Source organism: Leopardus geoffroyi, chromosome D2 (assembly GCF_018350155.1).
Source record: "Leopardus geoffroyi isolate Oge1 chromosome D2, O.geoffroyi_Oge1_pat1.0, whole genome shotgun sequence".
Taxonomy (NCBI): domain Eukaryota; kingdom Metazoa; phylum Chordata; class Mammalia; order Carnivora; family Felidae; genus Leopardus; species Leopardus geoffroyi.
In genome coordinates, this window is record NC_059334.1 from 77,415,964 (window position 1) to 77,428,652 (window position 12,689).

A 12,689-nucleotide genomic window follows, 5' to 3' on the forward strand; every position below is an offset into this window, starting at 1 on the left:
ACGGTCTCCACCACCTGGAATACTCTTCCTTCAGATATCCAAGACCTTGCTCCAATATACCCTTCTCAATGAGGCCCGCCCTGATCCGCCTAATTAAAATCACGATCTGCCTCCACTCCCCACGCTTCTGACTTCCCTTTATCCTGCTCTTATTGTCTCCTAAATCTCTCCTGATTTCTTTGTTTCTTGTTTGTCTCTCCTCTGGGAGTGAGACCTAGAAGTTCTCTTACCAAATGCATTATATATGTGTGATTCTTAACCTATAGATTCCAATAGTTTCATGCAATAAATTATCTTCTCACCAATATTACACATTATCTGTTTTGTTTACTGGCGTATCCCAAATGGCTAGAACGATGCTTGGCCCATAGGAGGCATTCAATAAATTGTTTTGGTTGTTGCTGTTTTAGTTTCATTTTGACACCTTACCAGCATGGGGACGTTAAGCAAAGCCATTACGCTGTTGGAGCCTGAGTTTTATCAAACTTGTATACAAACTTTTAAAGTTTGTAAATGGGGATAATAGTAAGACCAACAAAGTTGAGTTGTGAGACAAATGAGATCATGGGTATCAGAACTGTGTGCAATATTGACGAGAAGAGACTTTGTCATGTTAGATACTAGAATTTAAAGATTGAGAATAAAGTATATTATTAATAAAGTATACAGTGTGTTTGTTATGAGATCTTTTATACGTGAATGCACTGGGATATTTTGTACTTTATGTTTTATTGGTGGGAGCAAAACCTGTATGTAACATTCTTCACAAAGTGGGGAGACACAGACATGATGAGGAGATGGAGATTGGGGAGCGATTCAGGGGTGGAGGACGCCAACCATGTGGAGAAGACCCCACTACAGGTGGACTTGTCAGTTCCCACTCATGGTTACTCTCATTACAGGGGTCTCTTCTTATGTTACTGATGGGATCATGAGAAGACAAAAGCACAAGAAAATGAAGTACGCAGGAATGAGAGCCTGAGCATCACGTGGTTGTGAGACCTCCGTGTGGAGGAAAAGGTGGGTGAAAGCCAGGAGGGCTTTGGGTAGAGGACATTGACTGGAAGCATAGGGGAGAGGGTCTTACGGTCAATAACAGGGCCATCCTGAGACCAAGTGAGGAGAGTGTCTAGGGCAGGGTCCCATCTCCGCCATTGTGTCATATCCAGCACAGGGAACCCAGATGTTCATGAAACCACCTGCCCACCTTCCTGCTAGCCGCCATCATTGCACAGAAGGAGCTCAGCCTCTTTGTGCCTTCGTGAGCAAGCTGAAGGGATTGGCATTTGTGTGTCCATTTTTCTCTCTGCCTCTTCTGTGGCTCCAGAGTTAAGAGTGAAGTCGCTCCAGAGGGAACAGGGAAGGGAGTGAATGAGAAAGGCTCCGTCTAAAGGGATGTACAGAGGTCAGGTTTTTTTTGTTTGTTTGTTTCCCAGCTGGTCATCTTTATTACTTGTTCTATTCCTTTACTGGGATGGCAGCGTTTCATTAAACCATGGAATATCAAAACAGGAATGACTGGTAGAAATTATCTGACCATTCACTTTCTGCACGTCTCATCTATGTCAGACTTAGGGCTCAGCCCTGGGTATACAAGAAATAAGTGGTATTGTCCTCAATGACTCCACAGTCCAAAGGAAAAGAATAACAGGGTTTTTAAAAATTTTTTTTACATTTATTTATTTTTGAGAGACAGAGACAGAGCGCAAGTGGGGGAGGGGCAGAGACAGAAGGAGACACAGAATCCAAAGCAGGCTCCAGGCCCTGAGCTGTCAGCACAGAACCCGACACAGGGCTCGAGCTCACAAGCTGTGAGATCATGACCTGAGCCAAAGTCGGATGCTTAACCGACTGAGCCACCCAGGTGCCCCGAAAAGAGTAACCGTTTTAAAAAATGCAATACAGCAGAATGAATGTATACCATGTTAGAGGTACACATAGGGTGTTGTGGGGGCATGGACAAAGTGTATTTTGTTCAGATAGAGGGTGGAAGCGACACTATTCTGAGGCTAAGTAAGGGTTACCCAGGCAGAGAAGGGAGAAGGTGAGGGAAGGAGGGGGGCGGGGAATGGAGGCCTGAAATGCACACTTTGTCCAAGGACCTGCTGGTAGTCTGGATGGGCTGGCATGAAGGCACACGTAGGCAAAGTGTCCAAGAATGAATCTGAGCAGAATGGCAGAATGTAATTAACACGAAACTTCACTCGTGTCTCAAGCAAATGGCTTTGAGCTTGATTGTGACAACAGAGACGATCCACGAAAATATTTTAAGGTGGAAATCCTAAGCCTGGATTGGTTTTGACAAAGATGATTCAGCCTGCAATACGGATTCATGAATCAGCTTGGGCAGGAAGCAATAATTCAAGCAAGGGATTAGAAAGTCTGGACTAGAGCAACGTTATAATGTTTTAACAGTGGGTTTGGAGAAGAGCAGACAAAGCATGAGATAGTCACAAAATAGAGGGACTGGGTTTTTCTACACTCTGGGTTTCCATGAGGAAGTGCTCCCTAAGTGCACTCCCAGACTTTTAGACCTCTTTCACTCTGTTCCTTCTTTGGGGAGTTGGTGACATTTAATCGGCATCTTTGGGAACAAGAACTGGGCATGCTCAGGTCAGCTCAGGCCAGCCCTTCTCCCTTGGGGGTGAGCCTGTCCACTGAGAACGCCAGTTCATCTCTTCTTCTCCATGCCCTCATTCTTTCCTGGATGTAGGATGCCCTGCCCTGCTGCTCTGACTAAATGGGTGACCCTACCTATGAGTTTCAATATTTGCAAGTCTACTTGGTCCACAGATCTCACGTTATGTCTTCCACTGAGTCTCCCCCTGAAGAAAAGGTAACATATTGCTGACATCTGCTATTCCTTGCTTGATAGCTCCATTGGTTCAGACCCCTGGTCCAGGAGAGTGCTCTCCAATGGCAGTCCTCGAATAGGCCAACACAGGCAGTGATGGAAGGAGACAGTGAGTGAGAGGCCACATCTGAACACGACCCCCATTTTCTGCTTGGGGTTTTCCCACTCCTGGTTTCCATGTGGCAGGATGGGGAGGATTACTCCGGGTTGGCAATACAGGGGGAGGAAAAGGTTTTGAGGGAGAGGACGATGATTTAAGGTTTGGCCACAGTGAGTTTAACGTGTCCGTGGACCAACCAAACAGCCATGTTCCTTCCCTGCTTCCTTTCTTCATGGTAGATGCACCCCGCCTCTGGGCACCCCCATGGTGCCCCCTGCCTGCTCTTCTCATCACACACCTCAGAAGATGCGCCACCTTACCTGCCCGTGTTTTGTCTCCAGCTCCCCAAGGGGATGGTCTGTTTTTAAATCTCTCCACCTGTAGGGCTGGATCTGTTCTGAGCGCCAGTAGCTAATCAGTCATACTTGTTCAGTGACCGAAATGGATTCAGTTCATGCAACCACACCAACGTGTTAGTTCTGATGCGCCTCTTCACCCTGGGGTATTCAGCAACGTAAAGGCTGTAAAGATGAGGAAAGGCTTGATCTGAGGGAGGGTATCTCCTCTGGCACATAGTCTCTCTTCTGCTTCAGTCAAACCGCACTATTCACCCCCACTCCCAACCATGCATTTCTATGCTCAAAGTTTTGAAATCAGAGTCTATAGTTCAATATAATCATGGCCACCCTCCCCAACCCATACTGACCCAGCGGCGCAGTCCCAAGCTCCCCTCGCCCATGTCGGCAGCCCTGGGGACCTGTCAGTGGTTGCAGCCTGTGCTGGTCAACGTGGATCGTTTAGGCGGAGCTGACAGGCACTGACCCTGGGAGACAATACACGCTCTGCTGACAGCAGGGAGGGCATCACCAGCAAGTCGTTCCACTTTCTGGGGCTCGGACAATGCATACCCTGAAAGACACTGTAGAGATACCCAAACATCTGGGGAAGAGGGGAGTACGTCGGAGAGAGGGGGCCCAACAGGCAAGAGTCAAAAGCACCGGAAGATATTTCCGAGAAAGGGAGATCATTTCTTCTTCATTTGAAATATAACAGATATACAGAAAAGTGCATACAAACATATGCTCTGTTTAATAGTCATAAATCGAATACCTTTGCTACTACTACCCAGGCCAAGAAACAGAATTTTGCCTACCTACCCCCCAAAACCTGCAGCCATTTTTTTGAGATACAGAGACAGAGTCAGAGAAAGAGAGAGAGAGACAGAGAGAGAGAAAGAGAGAGAGAGAGAGAGAGAGAGAGAGAGAGGGATGGGGAGGGGCAGAGAGGGAGGGAGACAGAGGATCTGAAGCAGGTTCTGCACTGTCAGTGCCGATCCCGACTCGGGGCTCAAACTCACCAACCACGATATCATGACTTGAGCCAAAGTCAGATGCTTCACCGACTGAGCCACCCAGGCGCCCCACCTGCAGGCTTTTTTAATCACAGCCAATATGGTGGTGTTCATGGTAATCATTTCCCTGGCCTTCTTCAGAGTCTTAACATCTCTCTGTGCATCTCTGGACAATATGCTTAGTTTTCGTGTTTTGGAATTTCATACAAATGGAGTCCTGCTACAGAGGGTCTCTTGTAACGTGTCTTTCACTCAACCTTGTGTCTATGAAATTCATTCACGCAAATGCGTATAGTTGCAATCTATTCTTGTGACGCTGTGGTATCATGTTATGTACCTATGACAGAACTGACCCATTCTACCATCTACAGGTGGATGGATGTTCAGGTTGTTGACATCTTGCTACTGGACTACTCTTGCTTCTATACGCTTATGCAGAAGTTTCTTGGTGTTAAGTTCCTCTGTCTTTAAGTATGTGTATCCCCAAGGTTAATAGGAATGCCAAAGTCTTTTCCGAAGTGGGCGTACCTATTCACAGTCCCACCATTGGTGGGTCTGGAACGTTTAAAGACACCCTAGAATTCTTACCACAGGGCCCCCAAGATAACTTGCATTGCCTGCAAACAGGGAGCTAGTCCTTGGACCTTGCCTCGACTCCTGGGAAGTGGCCTTTGACTTCTTGCTGTTAGAATTTAAACCCCACCCCTGACCACCCCAGAGGGTGGAAGAGCATTACACGCACATTATTCGTTAGTCCAAGTTTCATTCTCCTAGTTTGGAAAGACAAAAGGGCAATTTAAACGCTGTCATACAGATACTTTTCCCTCTAACCTGGAATGCAGAAGTATATTCATAACAAGAAATAAATAGAAAATTGAATGCCTAAAAGAGTAGCGCAGTTTCTTTCTTGGGCCTGACTGATTTTCTCCCTGTACCTCTGCTAAGGAAACGAGGAACCAAATAGTACAATCCGTTCAGGATCTGAATGAAACACTTAACTGATGCTCTCTAGTCGTGACAGGCTAAGATAACTAAAAAGCATATCCTGAGAAATTCAGCACTGTGTCTGTTGGGGAAGTTTTTCCAAAGACGCTGTAGCTTTGTTTTGACCCTTTTTATAGAGCATGGTCAGAATCAAAGACCTTACCTGTTGGAAGAGCTCCGGAGAATTCTGTTACTGTTCTTTCCTCAGGTAAACAAGCCAAACCCGACTTCAACACCACCGTCTCCCCAGCACCCGGCATAGGTCTTGCATACCATGGGTGCTTAGTTGGACAAATCAAGAACTTCTTACAACCTTGAGTTGAGGAGAAATTTACTAAGACAAAGAAACACAACTTGTGGAAAACCCTGGTTTTTAATTTTTTTGAAGTTTGTTTATTTATTTTTTGGGGGGAAGGGAAGGGACAGAGAGAGAGAGAGAGAGAGAGAGAGAGAGAAAGAGAATCTCAAGCAGGTTCCGCCACATCAGCACAGAGCCTGGAGCAGGGTTTGAAATCGCAAACCATGAGATCACGGCCTGAGACAAGTCAAGAGTCGGATGCTCAACAGACTGAGCCACTCAGGCAGCCCCCCCAAACCCTGTTTTTTACGATTCAGTCCTTTCCATGACTGCCCCCACAAAAAATCTAAGTCTCAAGGAATTTGACCAGTCACTTTTGTAAAGAAACTAATAATGTCAAGGCCTCATTATGATCCTTCTAAGTAGCTTTCATTAAATTCAGTTAACACAAAGCATAAGGAGAGGCTTCAAGCCTCCCGTGGCCCTTGCCTGGCCTGTGATGGTAAACGTTCTCCCATGTGATTCCTGAAGATACTGCTTGGGGGTTGGTGACATCAGGGACTCTTCCCTGAGGACAAAATACCTTTCCACGTGGAGGTCCACACGATGGGAGGGATCACAGTGGAGGTTTAACCAACCATAATCAGAAGATAACAATGAAAGAAGTATCTGCTGAGAGGGCAACAAATCCTCCCTCCTTAATAAATCTCTGACAGAAGAGGACCACATGACGTCCCAGTGCTGTGAGCCTACAGATTAAATCGGAGATGTCTTGTTGATTGATACTGCTGGTAGCCAGATGATTGACCAGGCATGGGCTGATAATGAAATACTTGGGCTAATTAGAGAAGGACCAACGAATTGAAGGCAGATGAAAGGCTGCTCTAAAAGCTATTGCAGAGAAAAGGGTGGGTAACTGCAGAGTGGAAGTTCTATCATTCTGCTTAATGAATCATCTGCTTATTCGCTGAGCCAGGCTCAGAAACACCAGAAGCATGGAAATTTCCCAAGGATGATTTGTAATCTAAAATCTAATGGTCCAGGAGAGGGTGTGGGGCGGGGGTGGGTGGGGAGAAAGTGATGGAAATAGTATCCCAATAATGTGTTTATATTTTGCATTTGGGTCTGGCTTGAGTATGGAATGGTCGCATTTTTGGGGGGGAGCCATTGGACATAAGACTTACACTGAACGTGGATTTCAGAAATGAGGTCCCAGAGGGGGCTCCTTTGATCCAAAGGGACATAGTCTGAATGATTACATGCTCTCCATGTACTTGAATGAGGATGTTACTGTTTTACCTCCAGGATTATGAAGACAACAGCCCCAGCCCACCTCAGTCTTCACCCCTTTTCCTCTCCCCCTGCCAAAACGCATTTTTTTTATTTTATAATTTATTAGGCTTATCGCTTCTCGGCCTTCTGGCTAAGATCAAGTGTAGTATAATTTATTAGGCTTCAGTTGTTATTCATTTTATTATTACAGGTGTTTTTCCTGTTAGAAGAATATTCACACACTCTCCTCCATCCCGTTACCTCGTCTCTGTCATGGTGGTCACATCTGGAGCATTTGTTTTGGTTGCCTTGGTAGTACTTTGGTTTTCGTAAGGGAGAAGTAATAGGAGGTCATTGCATATGTAAACCAAAAATAAAGCTTGTTAATTCCTTTACTCACCCACACCTCCTACACCTCATCTCTCTCTCCTAAATTTATCTTTCTTCTTTGAAAGTAGCCATTCAACTCTTCAACACATCAACTGAGTTTTGCACTTCTACACTTGGATTTTTCATACCTAGGATCTCCTGTTGTGTCGTATTCATAACTTCTTGCTCTTCCTTCATGTTTCAAGTTTAAAGGTATTTATTTAAAGATGTTTATTTATTTCAAGATATTTCAAGATATTTATTGGGCTTATTTTAAATTTCTCCACTACAGGTCTGTCAGTATGTTGTCTTTCAGGGTCCGTGTGCCCTGCCGATGTCTCATTATCTACCCCCTGCGTGTTCCCTTGGGAATTTCAGTTAAGGTAGAGAGTAATGTGTACCTGAGGGAGAGGCAAACACTAGACTGTGGGGTCAGGAGGATACTTCAAGTGGGACCACCTCTGGTGTTATTCTTAGAAATCAGCCATTCCCAGGTGGCCAATGGGCTTAGTAGGTGGACCCTCTGACTCTTGATTTCAGGGTTGTGAGTTCAAGCAAGCCCTACACTGGGTGTGGAGATTACTTAAAAAGAAATAAACCACTCCCAGTTTGCTTTCTGCTCCTACCTTCCAGCCCCTACCCCCACCTCCCAGACTCTCACCCTCAGAGAAACTTGGTAACTGTTCTTTTCCAAAAACCATCCCTCTTTGCTTTAGGCATTGTGGGATATGAGGAGGAAATATGCAGGGGCTGACCAGCCTCCCTACATTTATCACCCCAGAGGGGCTCCAGCTCTGCCCCCACATCACCTGATTGTCCCTAGGGAGTATTGGGCTAGGGAGGTGATTTGCCATGGAAGTGACAAGTCAGTAGTCCACTGAGGTCAAGGTGGAAAAAAGAAAAAGTTACCATCAGCCAGCGCCCCCGCCCAAGCACACTTCCCACCTATGGCTTTTTGGCTTCTCCCTATATAGGCTGTCATTTTCCTTCTGCACGAGACTCAACCACCTTCTGTCTTCCTATGGATAATTCACGGTTTTGATGTTAAGTGCAGGGTTACATCCACATGTCTTTTGCTTTTTTCCCCAAATCTCCAAAGTTGGGTTTGAGGAAGGGAGACAATAGCTTATGTTTATTTATCATTTCATCCAGAATTGAAATTTCTCCTAACGATTATAGAAGCCATGAGGCGTATATCTCCATTAAATGCAAAATGCCTAGCACATAGTGGGTTCTCATGAAACATTTCTTCAATAAATGGATAAATCCATTCAAAGATATTTTACGTGATATGCAAAGCCAGGCTTTTATTTTAACTTTTGTCTTTACACTTTGCTTGGGAAAAATGATATTGCTTCAGGTAACCTAAAAAGGGAAAGTGATTGCATTTTAATAACCCAATTACAAGGAAAGCCCCCAAACAGAGTAAATAGTGCATAGCAGATACAAGGTTGGGCAAGATTTCCAATTAAGTTTACATTTTTCTCTCCGATACCCAAGCTTCTCTGGCTCTGGGATCCATTTCTGGGCTGCATATCATTACATTAATACTGTAAGGCTTTCAACATTCCTTAGAGCTATTATTTCCCTTTCTGCGGCTCCTTCTTCAGAAGAGCTCGGAATGCTTTACAAGAGCCTACAGAATGAACATTAGTTCTTTAAATCCCACATGAAGGTAGAAAACACTGAAAAAGAAACACTCAGGAACTCCTGCTCATTTTCCCTTAAAGAGAAAGAAGGAAAGAATGGGAGGGTGGAAGGAAGGGGGTTGGGGGAGCTAGGGAGGAAGTAAAGGAAAAGACAAAGAAAGGAAAGGACAGACAGACAACAGATGGATAGACTGTCCTCAGCTCCGCTCCTTTATCCTCTGTCTCTTGAACTTCTGCTCTGTCCCAGCCTGAGCTTCTGGCCTGGACTTTCCTTTTGCTTCAAAGGGGCTCTGAGGCAGGCTGTAATCTCCCTGCTGTCGTCTTAATGAGTGTTTCACAAGGGCAATCCTGGACCCTCTTCTCTCTTTCTCCTAAGTGCCCCTCCCAGTTGTTTCAAAAACAAAACAAAGCAAAACAGACATGTGTCCTTTGTTGAGGAAACTGGAAACGTCCATCAGGAACTTCCCCTCCTAACTTTTTGCCAGAACGTCTCTCCCTCTACTTGCACGTGCACCCATCCTTTTTCTCTCTCGTTGCAGAGAATCCCTTTCTAGCTTCTCCAGGATCATCTCCTTCCCCACCTTGTCCCTCTTCTGTTGCTGCTTTGGCTGTTCTTTTTCTTCCTCCTCCTTCTTTTTGCTAATCAGCATCTTATTTCTTGATCATTTAATGGATGCCACGTACTATGCGAAGCTAGGCATTTCATGAATTACTTCATTAGCAGTGAAATTTATGGTATCATCCCTTTTGTTACAGAAGAAACTTTTTAGGCTCAGAAAAGTCAAGTAACTTGTCCAAGATGGCACAGCTTACAGCTGGTAAGATCTCATTAGCTCCTTTCCCTTGGTCTTGAAACATGGGCATTTGGGGCTGTAAGCAACCAAGAAAATAGATGCATGACTTCCTTTGGGGCATTGTTCTATTCCTCTCCCCTTTTCCATTGCTAATGTATCTGTCAAGCAAATGAGTATCTGTGCTTCTATTTTCCTAGCATCCAAACCTACCTTAAGTCCTTTATTCTGACTTCTGTACCCCCATTCTTTGATTCTTACCAATGGCCACCTTCTCTCCAAACAAATGGCCTTTACGATTCTTCTGCTTGACTTCTCTTAGCTGTGGGTGTTGTCGATGATTCTGTCTTTGAAATTTTAGATGCCAGCAAGTGTGGCTTAGGAAGCGGATTTATGTGGTCATTCAGATGTGCTATGAGATGGGGCGGTCCTGGACAGATGGGCATACCACTAATGGATGCATGCCAAGCCCATGGCCAGAAATTTTAATTTCCTTAGAGGGTAAAGAGACATGAATTATCTTTAGAGTGGGAAGGATCCTTTATGGGTTTAAGTCTATTTTTGCAGGAAAACAAATTGTTTACCTTTTATGAATGGTATCTAAGCATTTGAGGTGACCCTATGTGTATAAATAATAAACCCTAACAGCCTATATAACTAACTAATATTTATATTTGCAACAAAATATAAGTAACCCTGATAATCTACGTCCAGGATTTTATGTCTTTAGGGAATGAGATGGGGTATGGATAGGAATGGTTCCCATTTTTATGGAATGGCTCAGTGGAAAAATGAATCTCCTGGGGCATATTTTATATATAATTTTGCCTATGAGATTCTCCTAATTGCTCCCATAGGGGCACAGCTGCGACTATCCCAGAATATTTATTTTCTCTGAAGACTTCATAGTTTCTAAAGTGAAATAGCAGTTCAAACAAAATAATTTAGATTTTGTTTCTCTGCCACATGGCCCAGAGAAAGTAAGGTCTCTGGTTGATTGGAAGCATGGATGTATGTGGTTTAACACACCCAAGAGATATGGGTTGGCAGATTTTAAAATGGAGAACATACTTAACATTTACATAGAGATTTACAGCATCCAAGTATGTTCACACACATTATCCCGTCTGTCTTCTAGCTCCTTCGGTAAGATGGGCATTCTGATACTACCTTACAGATCAGGGGATAAAACTCCTGACAGTCAATACTATTTGACAGAGTCTCCATCAGCAGTAAAGGCAGATACAGGTCAATGCCTCGGTCTGGTCCCTGATCCCAGCCAAAGGCTAAATCTCACCTTCCTCCAGCCCATGCATGCAAACGATGAGTTAACTGCAGGCAGTTCACTGTAGCAAAGATGGCCGGACACAGTCAGGCAGGCAATTATATGCATCTGACTCACAAACATTAGTGAAACTGCACAGGAAGAAGAAATTTACTTCCAAAGAGGGAAAAACCTATTAAGTTGGTGTCAGAGGGCAGCATTATTCTTTTAAAAGGACGTATTTGGAACATGATTCATTCTTGGCAGTCCCATTACAAAGGGCAGTACGTATTTCCAAGTGGAACCTGTCTTTTACCCGGCCGGCTGTATTTTCCACTGGGACAAACTCCCCACGTGCTGGATGATGCGTTATTGGCATACATCGTGAGTGTTCAAAGGGTGTTTAGGTGTCTCTATGCAACTTCCGGTTAGGGTACCAAAACCCAGACAGGGGAAGTTATCAGCAGCGGTATTATTAAAATGTAAGGAAAACAGAAGTCTCTATCCCCCCGGATCAAAAGCACGTGTGGAGAAAACATTTGGGGGATGTCAGTCCGGTCACAGATCCCTGAAATTCATCCCTCCTCCACCCCGCCCCTTGTGACACATATGTCCACACAAACACATATGCGAACATATACAGTGTGGGCCCCCGGCAGTCATGGTCCTACAGTGACAGCCTGCTCTCCCAGCCACAGGTGGTGGCAGCAGATGTGGACCCCTGACTCAAACTGGACCATTCTGATCCTCTTTCTCTGGAAAGCCAATGAGAAAGGAGAGCTGAGCGATACGGACAACAGAGGTCCGCTAGGAAAGACCACAGACTCAGGCTGGACGGGCTCCTACCTCCTCTCTCCTCTTCCTAAACTTCACTTGGCCTTTTCTTTGACCTAAGGAGCTACGACCTTAGTATCTTCCAATAAATTCCACTCTGGGCTTAAGCTAATTTGAAGTGGACATCTGATATTTGCAACCCAAAGAATCTCAACAAAACTGTAAGAGAGCCCCAGGCAAATGATAACACGCTCTCCTTATGCTTTTTCTCCATGCCCATGATGTATTAAGTTAAACTAAGCACGGATTGATCCCAGGAAAGCAATTGAAAAACTAAATGATAATTTACGTAAGCAACTATCATAAATTGAAAAGCTTCTAAAAAAGTGATTTCTTGGAAATTTTGATAGCCTTTAAATATCAGGTATGAGAAAATATACTCTATGCTTTTAAGTGACGTGTGTGTGTGTGCATGTGTGTATTCAAACCATTAAGCCAAACAAAAGTTTGTATGGACCCAACACAAAAAATATGGAATAGCAGAGTGGTTACTATAAAGCAATTCATAATACATACAGTTATATGGAGCAAATGCATGCAGAAAAAGAAAGTTTATTTTGGAGAATCTATTCAGACTTATGCTCTGAAGCCAACGTAAATATGAAAAACATTCTAAACACTTCTATCATCCTTGGCAAAAATGAGGAGGAAGGAGAGAGGCCTTTAATACCCTTAACGTTTCTTTGCCTGTCAGGCAGGCAGGAAGCAGCAGGAGCCATGGAAAATAAAAATTCACACACGGCTTTGAAGTGAACGTGATCCGCATTGTTTAAGGAGGCATGGACTTATCAACAGCTCCTTAGCTGCCGTGTCAATAGGCAGGTCTTTTGTGAAAATATAAAGTGTGTCCTTATCTCCTCCAAGATGTGATCGCTGTATTGTACGTGCCCGTGCAGAAAACAGCAGGAAAATTCTAGGGGCTC

At 44.4% G+C, this 12,689-nt stretch overlaps 1 pseudogene; it reads left to right on the top strand.

Annotated features, from left to right (window-relative positions):
- Positions 1-6,990: 6,990 nt before the first annotated feature.
- LOC123577619 lies at positions 6,991-7,107 on the top strand (annotated as a pseudogene).
- The last annotated feature ends 5,582 nt before the right edge of the window (positions 7,108-12,689 follow it).